General features: G+C 39.4%; 1 protein-coding gene across 1 annotated transcript in view; it reads left to right on the top strand.

Moving 5' to 3' along the window:
- LOC306774522 (kinesin-like protein KIF23) overlaps positions 1–17401 on the top strand; it is a gene marked incomplete at both ends in the record, with an annotated part of 158106 nt that overhangs the window by 107582 nt on the left and 33123 nt on the right. The gene's annotated exons all lie outside the window — the stretch shown is intronic.

The raw sequence follows: 17401 nt of genomic DNA, 5'->3' as shown, positions 1-17401 counted from the left end.
GCAATGGCAGGCATCAATAGCACTGTACCCTATCCACCACCGCCACCCCGGTTGCAGACAGCTCCCACAAAGGAAACACTGGATACACCATTTAAAACGTATAAAATGTATTAAGACAAAACCTAAAATGAAAAAATAAAATAAATAAATAAACGTAATATATATATATATATATATATATATATATATATACACACACACACACACACATACATACATACATCCATACATACACACATATACATACAGATATACACACACATAAATATAAAAATGAAATAAGAATAATCATTTATCAGAAAATCATTTATAAGAAAATCAAAATGGAATAAATTAACCAATTAAAACTTAATAAGAAATCAAATAAAGGCCAAACTAAAAAGGTGTGTCTTGAGCCTGCTCTTTAAAAAATGAACATTCTCTGCACCCCTGAGGTCCTCCGGCAGACTGTTCCACAGGTGGGGGCCATACCACTGGAATGACGGCTCTCCATGGATATATGTCCTGACTTTGGGAATCAATAAAAGCCAGCTGCCAGAGGAGCGCAGGGATCGCGAGGGTTCGTAAGGTAAAAGCAGTTCTGAGAGATAAGAGAGCCCAAGGCCATTAAGACATTTAAAAACCGTTAAAAGAACCTTAAAATTGATCCTGAAACACACAGGGAGCCAATGCAGTGATTTTAAGATTGGTGTAATATGGGCCCGCCACCTGGTCTTTGTCAGGACACGAGCTGCTGAGTTTTGTAGGGAAGGATTGAGAGACAAGGATAGTAGCTTAGGTAAAAGTTTCTCTCTCTTGGCTTCAGGACCAATAACTAAAATCTCAGTTTTGGCCTGGTTAAGCTGAAAAAAAGTTCTCTGTCATCCAGGATCTGATGTCTAAAATACAGTTAAAAAGTGCATCCATTGGCCTGGTGTCATCAGGAGACACCGAGATGTACAGAGCTGTGTATCATCAGCATAACTGTGGAAGTTGACTCCATGTCTCCTGATGACCCCGCCAAGAGGGAGCATGTACAGGTTAAAAAGCACTGGGCCCAAAATGGATCCCTGGGGCACACCACATGTGATTTTATGGACCTTGGAGCAGCAAGTATCCAGACCCACCATAAATGTTCTATCTGTGAGGTAAGAGGTGAACCATCTGTGAACAGTACCAGATAGGCCGATGTGCTTTAAACGTGATAAAAGAATAGTGTGATCAACTGTATCAAAGGCAGCACTTAGACCTAGCAGGACCAACACTGTAATCTTTAAGTCGTAATTTAATCTAAGATCATTTAAAATCTTTAAAAAGGCCGTCTCTGTGCTGTGGTTCACCCTAAAGCCAGATTGAAATTTCTCAAGAACACTCTCTCTGTTTAAAAAATCAGTGAGCTGAATAAAAGCAAGCTTTTCTAAAACCTTACTTAAAAAAGGTAGATTAGATATCGGTCTAAAGTTGTTCAGGTCATTATAGTCTAAATTGCTCCCCTTCAGCAGGGGCCTCACCACTGCCCCCTTAAAGGCGGCAGGGAAGACCCCAGTCTGAAGAGAGCTATGATTAAAAGTTCTTCTCTAAAATATTCATAAAAGGACTTAAAAAATGAAGTTGGGATTGGGTCTAAAATGCATGTGGTAGGCCTCACTGATGAGAAAACCTTGTCAAGTATCCCAGCATTAACCAGGCCAAAGCTGTCCAGTGTTTCCTCTGGAAAAGGCAGACACCCAGATGCATTTAAAATAATATTGCTTGGGTACGATAAATAATTACGTCTTATGCTGTCTACCTTCCCCATGAAGTGGTCTGCAAATGCCTCACAACGAGTGACTGTTGGCTTAAAAGTAGTTTTATTTAGATTAGGTTTTAAAATTTTGTCTGTTGAGAAGAGAACTTTTGGGTTGTTTTTATGGCGGCTGATTATTTTTGAAAAGTAGTTATTTCGTGCTTTCCTTAACGCATCATTGTATATTTTTTGTTGGTCTCTGAAAATGATATGATTTACGATTATTTTGTTTTTCCTCCATCGCCTTTCTGCCATCCTACATTTCCTACATTTGCTTCAGCTCATCATTTCTCCAAGGGGCAGTGAGTTTAGTTGGGATGGTTTTTAGTTTGGGTGGGGCAAGAACATTAAGGGCTGACTGAAGTCTACTGTTAAAATGATTGACAATAGAGTCACAGGAGGCAGTTAAAACAAGAGGAGGACATTTCTCTACGACATCAAGAAACTTTGCAGCCACTTCAGGGGTTAGATGACGCTTCCACATTGTTCTCACTGAGGTCTCCCGTTGGATTACACCGGTGATGTTAAAAAACACACAGTAGTGGTCAGACAGCCAAGTCGACAACAGAGGACACAGCGGCGTGCAGGCCATGTGTGATGACCAGATCCAGAGTGTGTCCCCTGTTGTGAGTCGGCTGCCTTACATGTTGGATAAAATCCATATAGTTAAGAACATTTAAAAATTCACTAGTGACAGGGTCTGAGGGGTTGTCCATGTGTAGGTTAAAATCACCGGTTAAAACTACCATGTTATAGCAATTATGGATGATTGATAAAAATTCTAAAAATTTACCTATAAAAGCTGTACATTTCTTCGGAGGTCTGTAGATTGTGACAAACAAGATTGGATGACTGCTAAAAACAATGGCATGATATTCGAAAGTGTTGTATTGATTAAGTACAGCAGGTTTGGTGGCAAGAGTTTTGGATGTTATTGAAGCAGTGCCACCTCCCCTTTTACCATTTCTTATGGAAAAAGCAAAGTTAAAATCAGGCGGTGAGGCCTCAGCAAGGACAGTAGTCGCATCTGCACCCAGCCAGGTTTCAGTTAAAAACAAACAGTCAAGTTTATGGTCTAAACTCAAGTCATTCACAATAAAAGACTTACTCTGGAGAGATCTTACATTTAAAAGAGCCATGTACAGAGATTTGGGGGGAGCTTTGTTTTGGCATTTGTTCTGAGTGTTTACCAGTTTTAAAATCTGAGGTGTTCTATTGGACCGTCTGTAGGTCTTCCTGCGTGTAATTCAGATGGGGATAAAAGAAAGTGGGCAAAAGTTGTCTATGTTGTCCTGTTGGGTGGATTGTGTGGATTGATACCACTGTGGAATAATCATAGGGGGGCAGATGGAGGGAGTAATGAGAGATGGGGGATTGTGTACTGGCTGTGGTTGTGTCCGGAAGGACCAGGGAGCTGAGGTGTGTTATATGAATTGTCAGGACTGTACAGATGATTGTATGTATAATTTAGTTTGTATAATTTGTGTGTATAATTTAGTGTTTGTACTTAAGTCGTTGTGAACTTTGTTATGTTGCCTGTTTTTGTGACTCAGCTATGAATTATTCTATTTAAACTATAAAACTACTCACATTGATCCTGTCAGCGATGCTGAAATTATCCTGCTGACTAAAGGCTGCACATCGTCATATCACAACTTTATGACAGCTGCCAAGCAGCAAATCCAAGCCAGCCTACCTCACAACACTCTGGCCTACAGTGGCTAATCTGCCGTTTCCAGCTTGTCTCTCCGTGCCACAGTACATCACAGTTATGACTCCCCAGCGCCACAGTGAGCGGGCACCATTAAGTTGGATGGATGTGGGAGCAATGCCAGTCAGGGATTGCCATATGAGCTTCTCTCCCCTGCTTCCTCTTCCAGCCTGGTGCCCTTTAATGGGCACTTAATATGGCTGACAAATTTACAAGGCATTTAAAAATGACCTAGTCAGCCAGTCGGCAGAGGGAAGAAGAGGAGAGAATGAGAAAGAGGAAAGTGTGTCCAATCTTATTTTCTCCTGCCGACCAGAGCAATAAACATACTGGATATATATCAGAGCTGGGCCAGAGGGATGAGCGGGCTCAATGTGTGTGTGTTAGTGTGTGTTTGTTGTACACACGGTGTCTCTTCAGTAGAAATAATTCACCCTGAACACCTGTCAACATGAGTCACGACACCAGGGAATTCCTGCAATTGAGCACATCCAGCTAATTGGTGGCAACCTGCCAGCCATCCCCCCCTCTCTTTCTCCCTCTTTGTCTCACTCTCACTTCCTCTCTTCTTTCTTTGACACTCTTCTCTCACACACATTTATTTTCTACATCTTACTCACACTCCGCCCCTCCTTTCCCCCTCATTTTTCCCCCTCATCTATTTTAACAACATTTATGGATGAATGATTTAATGCTGGTTATCAAACCCCATCATTGTAATCCCATCTCTAATTACGCTTAATTAAAACGGTCTAATGGCTGCTGCTGAGTTGGCCTTTGAAAGCGAATCAGCCACTCTTTTCTCTCTAGGATTCCTCCCCTGACTTAGCATTCTGTGTACTCGCTCAACACCTCCAACAACCAATCAACTGCAAATCCTCTACCCAGCTCTTGTCAGGTCGTTAATTACACTCCTGAAGTGCCTAATGATTAAGATAACGCTGCAATCTAATAGCGAACAGGCTCTTTCCTCCCTCTTCTTTTTACAGCTTTCGATTATAGCACCCTTGAGGTGTTACTCCATCTTGATGAAATACAGACAATTGACAAATCAGTTGCTTTGAGCTAGAGCTTATTACCTTCTCTGCATATTCATAGTTGTTTTGAGAAAGAGAGCAATGATTTTAATCAAAGTCACAGAAAAGGATGATGGGTAAGCAGAAGCACCATCCACACCCCCAAAAGCCCCCCCGCGCCCCCTTTTCTTCACCACTTCACTGTGAATAACATGCATCATTCATTGGATTTAGCACACATTTGCGTAGATGCAGCTGGCAGCGGAAGATGTGTGTGTGTGTTTTTGTGCGTGTGCATCACTGTGAGGGCTTGCTTCAAGGGGCCTTGGACAAATGGAGGTGCCACATGGTCAGACCAGATGTTCTGGGTCCATATGTGCATAGCTCATCAAAAACAACTACCGATGCCACTGTTGGGCTCATGCTATCCGGTAAGGCCAGCCAGCCCATCTGTTTTCTGCCTCCCTGGCCCAGTGCATTGTGGGTACTTCTGCTGCATTTTGCAGTTTCTAACCTGCTCTCTATCTAACAAGAAATATGGTTTCAATGTGTCAATGTTAGCAGCAAAATCTCAGCATATGTAATGAAACAAAGTGGAGGATCAGCGTCAGCTCCAAATACTGTGCACTTTGTGTTACATTATGAACAGTGAACAGAGGACCAGCAACCAAAGAGCTGCACATATCTGATGTGCTCATTGTGGTTTTCAACTGTTTCAATTGTCATTGGACCCAGTACTGCTGATGGGTACTACTATAATTGTAATCCTCTCTTAAATCATTATGAGAAAGAGAATTTTGACATGTCCTTGTCTAAAGTCTAATCTGACTGTATAAAGAAAGGGAAGAAAGATTAAAGGTCCCATATATTATATGGTTTTCTAACAGTTATGTGTCTCCGTATCGTGTGTATGAGGCCCAAAAATGAAAAATTTCTTTCATCTCTCTTGCTTGCTTGCTCCATTTTTTTTGCTAATGTGTGCTCAAACTGGTAAGTCTTTCCTTTTGTGATGTCACGAAAGGAAATAACCACTCTCAGTGGATACTGTCATTTTCTTTCTTGCTTTCTTCAAGTTGACATGATTTCCTGAGATCTTGGTAACCTTGTCTTTGACATTTTTGTCTAAATACCACTAAGGTTCAGAGCAACAGCCCTCTTTTGAACCATGACTTTACAACTAGCACAACCTGTTTACAACAGGCAGGTCTACTGAGGTGGTCTGAGCCACTTCCTCTGACTCCATCTTTCTGTTCTGCTAGCATTTTGTATCAAAGCTCTACTTCGCACTTCTATGAAAATGTAAATTTTGATGCTGGTTATGTTTAGTGATTACTTCAAGTCTATTCTGACATTTTAGGAGACTGCAGTGTTTTTAATTTTACAAAATGTAAATTTCACTTAGAAAACGGTTGCGTTTCTCTTATTAGCAGTTCAATCACAGAAAACTAATAATGATGCCTCATTTGTCATACACAGAGTTACGTATTGAACAGGCCCAGGCAGTTAAAATGCCACACAGATGATGTTTAAGTAACAGAATGGATCAATGAATGCAGCGCAGCCTGATGTGAATATTGATAGATGAGAAGGTTGGATAATTATACACTATGCTGGCGCTGTGACATAGTGGTACCCTAAACATCTAAACATCTGACAGGTTTTCTTACATTTGTTTTTTTTTCTTTCTTTTTTTTTTTTTTTATCCACTTAAGGACTTAAAATAGATTTTCTGGCGTACAGAAAAATCATTTTTCTTTCCATTTCTCTCACAACTATGTTTTATTTATAGTCCCTGTAATTTATCAATGAGTTTTTCTTATTTAACCAAAATATTGTATTTTTGAGTCAACATCTCTTTGACTCTACTTTGGACATGAGTCAGATTAAACTTGCATAGAAGTTTGATCAAACAAGTAATCTATAGCTTGTCTACGTTGCTCAGCTTCTTTTACACTAAGCAGGTTGGTTGCATTTATCTCAGCTTTTTTTTTTTAATAATGACAAGATGAAGGTGAAGGTGTTCTCGTTGACTTGCATGGATTGAAATAAGCACACAGCATAAGCACAATAGCAGACAGGAGATAAAATCATTTCCAAAATGGTGAGTGGGCTGGTGAAAGATGGTTTGACCTTCACACATCTCTCTGAGTCATTAGGATCCTTAAAATTCTGTCCAACTGTTCAACCCATCACCTACAGCTAAAAAGGTCTTCTGCAAATACAAGTGCATGCATCATACTGTACTAATGTCTCCCATTACATGTCACATTCAGACAGATACAGCTAATGGTACGTGGTCGGGGATGGTAATCCTGATCATTCTTTGCTCTTCTCTATTAGCACACTAGCTGCTTTCTCCTGACTTCCCTTCCTTTTCTTTGTTTCATTCACATTTGGTACGTTTGCATGGGAGTTTTAATTCCTCTTTAATGCTGAATAAAATTTATTTCCACATTAAACTGATGAAAAACGACCATGTAAACACTTAATTCCTAATGCAAATTCTATTAGGAATTAAACTTAATTCCGATGTAAGTGGCTGGTTTATTCGGATTTTAATTCCAAACTATTTAATTCCTCTGTCATGTAAATCTTAATTCTGCTCTAAGTTAATTCCGGTCGTTCTGCACATGCTCGTTACCATGAGTTGTCCTGATGACGCACCTTGTTTTGCCTTCCGTGTTCGGTGGTCTGTCTTTCTTCTCCTTCTCAGTCGCTGCAAAAAATGAAGTAGTATGTTCGTATTGAGCTGGTACTTCAAAATTATAACAAAAATAGCAATGAAACTTGTACTTATTATGTAGTTTTTACATGTTACGACTGAAAAGACAAGAAGCAGGGAGCCAACTTTGTTTATTTCCAGTAAATGTCATATGTCATGTGCACCCTCTGTCCAATCAGAACCCTTCCCAACCCGCCGCTCTGCAGAGGAATTAAGTGAGGACGTGTTTCATGTAAACCTTCATTCGGAATTATTATTTTTATATAAACTCGTAGGAGAATACGTTAATTCTGAATTATTTAATTCTGAATTATTATTCCAAATTAAAAAACATCATGTAACAGTAGCCACTATGTGTCTCATTATAAAGGCAGAGCAGTTTACAATGTGTGCTGTCTTGCTATCATTAGCACTTAGTGTTAGCTTCACTTGGGTAAGCCCCCTGTTACTGCATTTATTACTGTTGCCCAATCAGCTGCAGTACAGTAATGACTAATTGCAGGGGACTAATTGTTGTGAGCTTGAGGGTTGTGTACAGCTTGAAACAGTTAGAAAGGTTTTTTCAGCACTGATTTAAAAAAAAAAAAAAAAAAAAAAAAAAAATAAAAAAAGAACAAGTTTGAATTTCATTATAAAAAGTCTTGATCAGCATCAAAGTACTTTAAATAAATAAAATTATATAAATCTTTTCTGAAACGGAGACAACTCAAACAGTTCACTGTTCCAGAGAAACCTGCAGGTGGCTGTGGGATTGTCAGTGTGCCATATTTCATAACTGAACTTATCTTAGAGGCAGTTTGTCAACATGTATGTGTAGTTTAATGGCTGAATTCATATCTTGAAATTTGAGATAAATTCTAAATACACTGAGGGCAGAGAAAAACATGGAAATGAAAGGAACAGTAGTGATGAGCAATGATCACAAATTAAGTAGGATGATAAGGCAATAAAATTACTATTTTTTTCTCTATAAAGTTTATTAATACAGTCCTTTTCAAATATATAAAAAAATAATGACAACGAGGAGCATCATATATTTTGCAATGACATGTGAAACTTCTGCTATAATGTTTCTCATGCAAGATTGTAGTCAGATACGATGAGACGGTGCTTTTCTATGTGATGCTTGCACTGCAGAAACTTGTGCACGTGGTGGCATCAGCCCACATTTTCATGCTTAGTGTTGTCTCTGGAGTCATATATACTTATTAAATACTAGATATAAGTGCATTGTTGGTCACAGTGGTGTATTATGTCACAATGCTAAACAAGGAGGCTAAACCGGGAAAAACTAATTTTAATCCTCCTGATATTTCAGGCAGCAACTAGAACCAGCAGCCTTTCATCAATGTCATCATTAACCATAATCCAACCAGACGAGGGGAAAATGGTGTTTGTACCCTCATTGCACCCCTGTTACCTCATATTTGTGACTGTCTGTTAAGATTTTTTTCATCCTCCTGAACAAGAGTAAAGAGCCCACCTGAGACTGAGGTATCAGTCACCTCTCCAGGATATGTTTTCTCTGAGGGCTTCACTGCCGAGCCGTTAATGAACTGCAGTACCTGTCGGACTTGTTTCTCTGGTGTCGGCAGCGATCGTGCGGTTTTTGTTTTGTTTGATCTTGGATTTTCTCTTTTATTTTATAACTTTTCTGCTTTCATTTTAAATGTAAAGTCGTAGAAGGTTTTATTTTTGTATCATTTCTTCTGCAGCTGTTGTCCAGGTGTTCAGCACAGTTAAGCTGATTCATAGCATTATTGATTAGCTTCTTAATCAGCTTGCTTCATCTGTTTGAACAAAATTTAATACATCTTAGTTTGTAATAAATACTATATGCATATATATAGTTATATATCTGCATGTACATATACAAATATTTCAAATGAATATGTATATAAACACAAGATAATAATCCAGCAGCACATAGAATTTGACCGCAGAAGGCATTTCAGCTTCTCAGCGATTCTTCTTGCACCACAGTTTCCCTGTAGCTGACTTGATATTGATCGTCTCCTTTTAACTTGTTCAGTGACAATAATTATCCTTAGTGACGGCCTTCAGTTTTCCTTTTAAATGCAAAACCCTTCCTCAGAACCTGTATTCCACATGCAGCTGAGTACAAGTGTATTGTGTACCCTTTTTAAACGCTCAAACTCGCATCTAAATTATTTAGACACTTCTAAACCACTTGTGAATCCGTTTGATGCACAGACTGAAAGAAATCTGAACCAGTTTAGAAAAAAATGAATATCAATTATTCACTTTTCTCCCCATAATAGGGGTTCAATACATCTGCTGTTTGCTGTTTTTTGCATGAAGTGAATTCATTGATCCATTTTTCCTTGATAACTCATTCTCTTTATTCTTTGAAATGGCGCTGCTGTCCTTCCATCCACCCAAACTCACAGATCTCAGTCGACTTCATCTTCTTTTTCTCCTCTCTTTATTTCTCTCTGTCTGCAAAGATAAGAGGTAAATGATATAAAACAGGCATCCTGTCATTTATATCAAGACCTTCATGGTTGTTGTTGTTTTTTTTCTTCATTTATTTAATAATTTATTCCGTATCTTGTAGGTTTTAGAAATTGTTTTGATCATAAAGGTTTTCCACCCAGTTACACAAAACATTGATGAATAGAGTCGATGTAAACTCCGCTTTCAACCATTTGAGTTCTTTACAGACGTAACTCTGAGATAGATGCTCTGCAGGCACATGTTGTGCTGTAGGTGTGATTAATATGTTGATCAGGGTATTTATAAACTCTGAGCCAAGATGGTGCTTTGTGCCAGAACTTTGTCTCCACATTCTCCTCGAGGCCAAGTGATAGCTTAGAGAGCAAGGAAAGTGTTGCTCTGAGGATGGAGTTGGACAAAGAGTGATTGGGGGGAAAAAAAGCATTTTCTTGTACTTTTCTGTGTGTACACATGTGTATGTGTGTTTACAGCCTGCCTGCATAAATTCTTTACACAGAGGGCTTTCAGAGATGACACCAGCCCATCAATCAGAGCCAAGCAGGATGTGGTCTGGTTTGCTTCTGCTGGCATTTGCCTGCAGCGGTTGGCAGACTCCCTGTGAGTCTTTGCCCTGTTGACGTTGCTTGTGCACAGTCTGCACAGAGTTCAGTTGAAAAGGAAAATGAATTAGAGAAACAGAAGAGAGGGATTCTGTTTCAGTCTTAGAGATGTAATCTCAATACTTATGTTCTTTCACTCATGATTAAGAGCAGGAAGGGACAAGTAATGCTGTATTAGTATCTGCCACAGTGTTTGAGATAGAAAGAACAGGAAATAAGGGCCATCGAGAAAAAAGTTTGAGGATTTAACATTGCATCTAATGATACCAATTTTCTTTCAGTGTGCATTGCCAGGCTTTGCTTGCCTACAAAGCACAAAGCATTTTCTAAACACCAACTTCAAAGCAAAGCAGCCTTGAATACTGAGATGTTCACTTTACAGTCTGGGTCCATATAACTGAATAATAATGAGTTGAATCTTGTCTGCAGTGCACAAGCAAAGATCCATATATGACCAAACAGGATGTCTAAACTATGTATTGTTTATTTGTTTCAAAATAGACACGTGCTGTAAACACAGGGCAGGTGAATGTCATGGTGGGCAGTGTGATAGTTTCTGAGACAGCGCAGATTGTGAGGCGGCATTTCTGCAGACAATGTATAATATACAACCATTTTGTACTGTTAAAGGGATAAAATAAATAACCACAAACAAATGTTCTTATTTTTTGTGCTTATACAATAAATTATAGCGTAAATTTGTTGTGTGCTTATGATAATAATGTATCTGTTGATGATATTTCAGAGGAAGTTATTTCTGAAATGATCTTTGTTTTCTTTCTTGTCAGAATAACTTGAAAAAATGGTGTGTAGCTCTGACCACATTCCTGTTCTGTGTTTTTCAGGGAGACATTCGCATCAGCCGTAGTTCCTGCTTCCAGAGTCTCAAAACTGCTGCAGTCAAGTGAACAAGGAGGTGAGCAACTCTCATTTGTGCAGGCAGTGAATTGATCCTCTCCTGCAAGGATACTTATCTGCTCTCAAATGCTGTTTTTTCGGTGTGCAGCGCAGAAACGCCTCCTGGCGATGTGTGCTTTTTCTTGCGGGTACTTTTTAACTCGTATCAAATGTAGACCCTGGTATTTACTGAGTGTACGCTCCATTTCGCATGGTTGGTTTTCACATGCACAGGTTGTGAAAGTAAATACACACCACAGAGCGATGATGTCAAGACGTGATTAAAGTGAGCGAGAGTCACACAGGCCACATCTCAGGAAATTCTCTGGTAAATGTTCTGCAGTGGATGAAAATGGCTAAAGATTAACATCAAAACGAATATCTCTACATTTCATTTCCGGCAGCAGCAGTATGGCTGAGGCAGTCATAGTGGGTTAAACAGGAGATTTTATATTGGAGTTTCTCATATTTCACACAGCAGACTGGTTTCCAGCAGCTGACTATTGTCTCTAAATTTAAACTGTGTTCAAACTTTTCTCTTTGAGTTCAAACTTCCCAGCTGAGTCGGATACAAAACTTTTAAATTAACACGAAGGCAGGGTGTCATAACACTGTTCTCAAGGGCCGCTGTCCTGCAGTTCTTGGATGTTTCCCACTGAAGCACACCTGAATCAGATTAATGGGTCAACGTGGTAAAGCAGCACTTGACAACAAGCTGTTGAGCAGAGCCGTGTAATATGAATGTGGTGCATTGCATCAGGAAAACATTCAGTTTGTTTGCTGTTGCACTCTGCCTGCTGACAAAACATTTCTCTAGCATTTTAGGGACGTTAGAGTCAAACTGTGGGCTGAAATCAGGTAAACATTTTAGACTAAAAGAAACCAGTAAACTGAGCACATTGTCATCCTAAATGTATCGTTATATTTTTTGATAGGTTTCACACTTGCTTTTCTGAGAAGAAAATAAATGTCTCATTGCATCTGAAAAAATTAACTGCATTGTTTGTCCTTCGGTGCTTTGCAGTACTGGTTCCCAGTCTCATTTTCTTGAGACCTCTTTTCATGCAACTTCCAAAAACACCTTTTATTTTAATGCACTGTGTACTAACATTGTTGTGCATTCATGAGTGCTAATTTCACAGATTCATCTCTGCGGTGATGGTTTAATTTTGGCAGCCCTGGTTAAAATCACAGATTTATTTGAAACATTTAGGTTGCATATTTCTTACAGTCAACCCTTGAAATTATCTTGGACCCGTATGGTGATACTGACCCCTAGTTGGAGAACCACAGGTTTAGCAGATTGGTGACCTCTATTTGTTCACTTTGGCATTTAGTTTTAAATGTTCCACTTTTCAGGATTTCAAAACAGCTGTTTGATATAAACAAAGCATTAATATGTTAAAACAAAAAGTCATTTTTACTAGTCAGACAGGCTCTGAACAGTCATGGCACCACCGACCCCTTGTGCTGTTTGGGGGCCCTATGAAGGAAAGAATTAGTTAAAGGGCCTAACCCTAACCTTGGTATTACTCCACTGCACTTTGCCTAAAACTACAATCCCCCTATAGATATAGTTTTTAATATGACATTAAAACACAAAGAGAACACAATAATTAGTGCAGTAACATGATGCTTAAATGCACGAAGTTCTTCACTTACCTTTTACCTTTATTGCAAAGCACTGACGATGAAACAAGCTCTCACAGGGAAAATAAGCCTTATGCAAAACAATTAATCCTGGCCCTGTTTTTTCCGACTGTCGAAGCTTTAGCCTTTGAACAGTGCTGTTGTCTTTCTCTGTGTTTGCTCATTTAGGAACAAACATTTGCCCGTACACACTGCCGCTGCTGCAAACAAGCTCTCCTAGGAAGTGTTATTAATAGGATAATTAAGCAGATGGTAATGAGCTGGATTATGCCTAATTATGACAAGATTTGTTTTGGCATTTTGTCTTGTGAGGAGTCAGTGAAGTGGTAAAGTCTACCTTTGAGTTAATTATGCTGATGTTTGTGCACCTGAACGTATGTGACAGGCTTCAGGGACCTTAGTGGTTAGTGGGGGCACGGCAAGAGGCCACGTGTCCGTGTAGATAGCAGGGAAGTGGACATCAGTGCTGTCTGGTTTCCTCGGTAACAGGCTGGTTGGCAGTGCAACAAGCTTTGACCTCTAATATTCTGGCAGACTCAGAGCTCTTTGTGCACCAAATACTGGAATAGTCATGCCTTTTTATTCATGTTTGGGACTGCAGCAGTAATTTCCTATAACAACATATAGTGGCACCTGTAATGGCTTCTAATGAGAAATTCTGTATTTGTTAATATCTGACAAATTCACATTTAGTGCTTGCAGTTACTGGTGAGTGACAAAACATCTTCACCTGGTAGTCATTTATAATACTTTGTGTGAAATTAATCAATAAGATTTTTATTATTTTAACACATAACTGAATTTGTCTGCTGTGTCTTTAATTACAAAAGCTTTGTCTGATACACAGAAGTTTAACTGTGTTTAGTAGGTGTCAATTCGGTGTGCAACATTAACTCTTTCACAGCTGTTAATGGCAGCAGTTCCTCACATGTAACCACAAAGCTGTTTGTAAAACTGTACAAGCACTTTATGTATGACATTTCACTTTATGACATGTATCTCTGTCATGTTGGTGTCCTCTGCAGTCTGCTTGGCTCAGTCTGATGTGCTGCAGTTCAGTCTGTCACTGAATACTTCATGCTGCTGTCTTCACAAGGGTTGCATGTCTTGAGGCTGTGAGTCAGTCATTTTCTCATGAAGTGGGCTGCACAGAAATCATGGTGTGGTTTTGTTTGTATTATTATTCATTAATAAGCTGCACACATTCATGTTAGGAGAATTTGATGTTTGCCTCTTCCAAAATGAGATTCTTCGTCCTGTTTTCACTGTAGATTTGGAGCTTTAGCATCACATGAGGGTCTTAATAATGTTTTGTCTTGGAAGAAATATAAATAAAAGAGATTTCTATGGACTGGGGAAGAGTGGTTGGAGCGCTGGGTACTGGTAACGGCGTGTGGCAGTCTGAGTTATCTCTACTTCATTTGTCACTCAAGCACAATGCTGCTGGAAATGTACTCTGCACTATTTCAGTAAATCCCACCACTTTACAGGATATTTAGGTTACTATTTTTAAAAAAGAAAAGAAAAACACACAAGTTTCCAAAGTGTGCTTTGTGTGACATTTAATTACACCAAGAAAGTTGTCACAAAAAGGCACAGTCCAGTTGGCTGGACACATGCTGGCTGTGTTAACTTTTCTTAGAAATAAAACAAAAAGGGGAATTTAGAATAAAACTAGTTTAGTAATGATAAATATTTTTACTTTTAGATCAACATGATGGTAGTATTTGAAAAACCTAATTTTTTCCTCCTATGTTTCCACAAATAAAAATGACCACCGAACAAAAACCTGTCTGTATCAAACTGGCATAAACACAGCGTTTCATGGCGATGCCATAAGAAACAGCGGTGATCTGGTCCCCACCTCTGAAGACTTACTGGTTAGTCAGAGGCCTGACATAAATAACAGCTTCTGGCAAATCCAGCCGGTTCTGTCACTGGAGTGTTGTATGTTGAAGTGACCCAGACGCCTTCATTCTTTATTGTTAGTCTTTACATGTAAACATGTAAAAGCCCTGGGAAGATTTGAGCCAGCACATGTATGCTGTTTGCATGTAAACAATACATCTGTGTGTCACAAGCCACAATCTGGCACTGGTTGAGTTTCATTTATAAAGCTATTCTTGACCTTCTGTCCTTATATCTCTACATTCATGTCTACAAACCAGACACAATATGGCCTTTTCTCTCATTCTGTTCGGCAGTAGGTGGTCCCAAGACTGACGACAGAAACCTGGCAAAAAATTCTTAAACATGCTTCTTCTTACACTTGGAATAACTTCTAAACTAATTTGAATTAAACAAAACTGATCTCTTATTGGCAGTTTAAGTTAATTTTAAGGGCTAGAGGGGAAAAATTTGCTTTTCAGTGTGACTGTTTCTGCTTTTACCTCACGTCATATGCTACCTTTGATTCCCTTATTGTTTGATAGTTATGTGTTTGGTATGTGGCGTATTATAAATGCGTAATTGTGCTGCCTTCTTGGCCAGCTCACTTTGAAAAAAGATTTCAAATCAAATCAAATTTATTTCTAAAGTAAATTTTATTTCTTTATTTTCATGCACAAGGTAACACAATGTGCTTTACATCATAAAAACAATGTATACATAGAAAAATCCTTTACACAAGTGTAACACTTCTTTCACCTTGATAAAAGGTCAGCGCCCCAAGTTCAAATCTTTTCCCTTTAATCTTTATTTTATATACCCCTTCTCAGCTCGGCCTGCCAATGTTCACAGGATCACCACTGAATAACCATAAATCACAGAAACCCTTCTATTACTACCATTGTAAATTTATTTAACAACAGCAAAAAACAAAACAAAACAAAAAGATATATATAGCAAGTAAAAGAAAACAAATAAATCCAAAGATTTGTTTTGTCCCCGCTAAATAAAGCCTGAAATTAGTGGGCCCACACAGTCACTAATAAACCCGTTGCAGGCCTGTTTGATGCTGGAGAACGGTGGAGCCCAAAAACTGCACTCAGAATTAGTAGGCAGAACAAGTTAGGCTGGCGTACTCACTCTTTTAGGGGTGTAACTGTCTGTGTTCCTTAGCTTCCCTGTTGTGGAGCGAAAGATCCGGTGGTAGATGTTTTGGTGAGTAGCTGTGGTTGGTTATTGTGGAAACATCATAGTTTCCCTTGTAGCCTGAGAAAACCGTTAGGTCTTTCCTTTCATCGGGGCCCCGTTGGGCGGCTGCAGAATGACTTCCGTTGCTCGAGGATCAAGTTAGCATGGCGTGCTAACTAACCCGATGGAGAATGTCTCGGCCACCTGGATCACGTCAGGCGGCGGTAGAATATCCTCTGTCGCCGAAAGCTCAAGTTAGCGTCACTTGCTAACTGTTCGGATGGCAAGTCCTCCTTTGATACTCATACATCGACTCATTTCTTCTAGGCTGCAGTCTGCTACACCGCAACGCGTTCTGCAAAGCAATCTCTCCAGCCACGAGTCGCCTCTCTCCTCTCGTTTTTACTTTGTTTTTTTCCTCACCCCACCTCGCTTCCACCCTCTAGCCAATCGGACACACCCACACTACCCAGACAAGTTAATACCCAATCATAAGTTGCAAATAAACAATGCTGGTTGCCCTGCCGTAAAAAAAACTTTTACAAAATACACCACAAACTGTGATAACAAAAAAAAACACAGATGCCAATCTATAATCAAACATCTTAACAGTGAACAGACAAAAGTAGAAATACACATTAAAGTCCTTCCTTCATAAGAACAGCAATATATATGCACACATATATTATTAAAGAAATAATAAATAGCATAGAAGCATAGAAAAACACACACCTCATGATTTTCTTTCACACTCAGCCACACATACACACAGAGCACATGTACATTCCCCTCACCCCCTCCCACCCCTTACCCCCATCTCTCTTAACTGAATGTAGGTATAAAATCATCAATGAATAAAAAATAAAAAAAAGAAATCTGGCATGACGCTGCGGTGAGGAAACTATATCTTGGGGGTCCTTTTAACCAAAAGCCAGCCCACCCACAGCCATGGAGGGCATCACCACAGGAACTACCCAGGCCAGGGCAGGCTGGGGCCCACACCACAGCCCCAGGGATGCAGTGCAGGACCCCCACACTACCTACACCAGAACAGTCGCCATGGCAACAACCCTGTAGACCAAGGGGACCAAGCTACTTGAGTGAAGGGTCTCCATGAGGAAACCGCTACAGCTTAAAATATAAAAAAAATAAATACATAAACTTAAAAACAAAAGGAACAGATAAAAGCGACAAAAAAATCGAATAAAGCAGGCAAATGAAATAAATGAATAAGACAAAATCAGGTGAGAATTGAAGGAGGTTTGGATCTGGTTAAATAAAAATGAAAAGCCAAACAGTAGTCATGCTGTCGACACAAAGGACACAGCTGGATCATCCAAAGATCTTCACATCTGAACGCCTTTTCCTAAAAGTTTGCTGTCAGTGTTAAAACCTGCATTTTCATGTGGATGAAGACACAAGCAGAGGAAAAAAAAAACATTTACCATCCATTTCACGGAGAAACAAGCTGAAGATCTATACATACCC

The sequence above is a fragment of the Telmatherina bonti genome (genome assembly GCF_933228915.1).
Source record: "Telmatherina bonti genome assembly, chromosome: 1".
NCBI lineage: Eukaryota > Metazoa > Chordata > Actinopteri > Atheriniformes > Telmatherinidae > Telmatherina > Telmatherina bonti.
The sequence above is the reverse complement of the archived record's forward strand: the minus strand, read 5'-3'. Positions and strand labels throughout refer to the sequence as shown.